Below are 1,567 nucleotides of genomic sequence, written 5' to 3' on the forward strand. Positions count from 1 at the left end.
ATAGAGAAAGATGGGGGGACGGGTGGTGGAGAGAGAGAAAGAGATGTGGACACAGAAGAAATAAGAAGGGGAGAGAGAAAACGAGGGGGGGGGGTGCAGAAAGGAAAATAAAGAAAGGGGGAAGACAGAGGAGGAAGAGAAAAGCAATCATAGTGAGAGGAGGGAGAGGTGATCTTGAGCAGTGCGGAGTGGGCTTGCAATGTATGGTTGCAGGCGTGAAGTCGAAGCCAAACCAGGTAACTATCGATTTTGATTCAACAGTTATCCCCCATGGGAAGCCCCTTACCCCTGCAGGCAGGAAGATAATGGATGTCTCCGTTTCGTTCATTGTGCTCAGACGTTCTGGCCTTTCATGCGGTGAAATCACGTTAGCTTTTTATTAATCCTGGACGCCAGCGAGGGAGGGATTTTGCTCCTGCTAAGGCATAGCAGGAGAGCGCTGGTTTAACAATACAGCTGGGCAATAAGTCGGTTTAGCAAAATCCGGATAATATATTATTATGTTAATGCACCTCTTCTATTCGGCAAATAATGGATATTGTGAATCGCTACAGCGGCAAATGGGTTAGAACCATTTCGAGAAACGGGTTAGCATCACTTTGACAAATAGGTGCACCCCAAGGAGTTTTCCTTGGTGCACCCACTTCGGCAAACGGGACAGGAAAGGGAGTTCGTAATTAAGAGTCTGAATTCAAACAATGTTTCATTGATAGTTATCCGGTTATCCGTATAGGTTATCCGGATTTAGCCCACCTCTATTTGAAACAAGTCACTTTAGAAAAAGCGAACAGCGATGTCGATGATCGTCGTCAGTGTATGCGCTGTCATTTATTATTGACACCGCCCATGCCGCTGCATTCGTCGAGCGCTTTTTAAAATTTGGTTATAAACTCTTTTCTTTTCTAGATTCTATAAGAGCTTGCGTGAATATAAGCGCAATACTGAATAGAAGAGTGTTCAAATCAAGGCTAGAGAAGTGCTTTGTTCGGACGAGTTTAGAAAGTCTGAGAAAGTGTTAAGAAATTAACTTATAATATAAGAACTGTTTGAAGAAAGGTTTTATTACTACTAGCAATTAAATTTGATCCACTTGTCGGAAAAAGAAGACTGATATATTTTATCGGTGAGTGCAATAGTTAAAATTTGAACTCTCAGTGTAATTTATGTTTTTCAGGGAGGGTGTTATTTTTGTTTTTGTTTATTTTGTTTTGTTGTTGTTGTTGTTGTTGTTTTTTTGTTTTTATTTCAGCGTACTTTTCTTACAGCTTTGAGTCGGTTAAAGTATTTATGCTCACTTATTTATACATGTATAAAACAGTTATATTGTAAAATTCTATTGTAACCTTTATCAATCTATCTATCTATCTATCTATCTATCTATCTATCTATCTATCTATCTATCTATCTATCTATCTATCTATCTATCTATCTGTCTGGCTGGCTGGCTGTCTGGCTGTCTGTCTGTCTGTCTGTCTGTTTTTCTCTCTGTCTGTCTGTCTGTCTAGTTCAGATGGCTGAGTCTGAAGTCTCTGTCAACACTTGGAAGTTTGTGTGTGTGTGTGTGTGT

This window comes from Aplysia californica, unplaced genomic scaffold (assembly GCF_000002075.1).
Source record: "Aplysia californica isolate F4 #8 unplaced genomic scaffold, AplCal3.0 scaffold00065, whole genome shotgun sequence".
Taxonomy (NCBI): Eukaryota; Metazoa; Mollusca; class Gastropoda; order Aplysiida; family Aplysiidae; genus Aplysia; species Aplysia californica.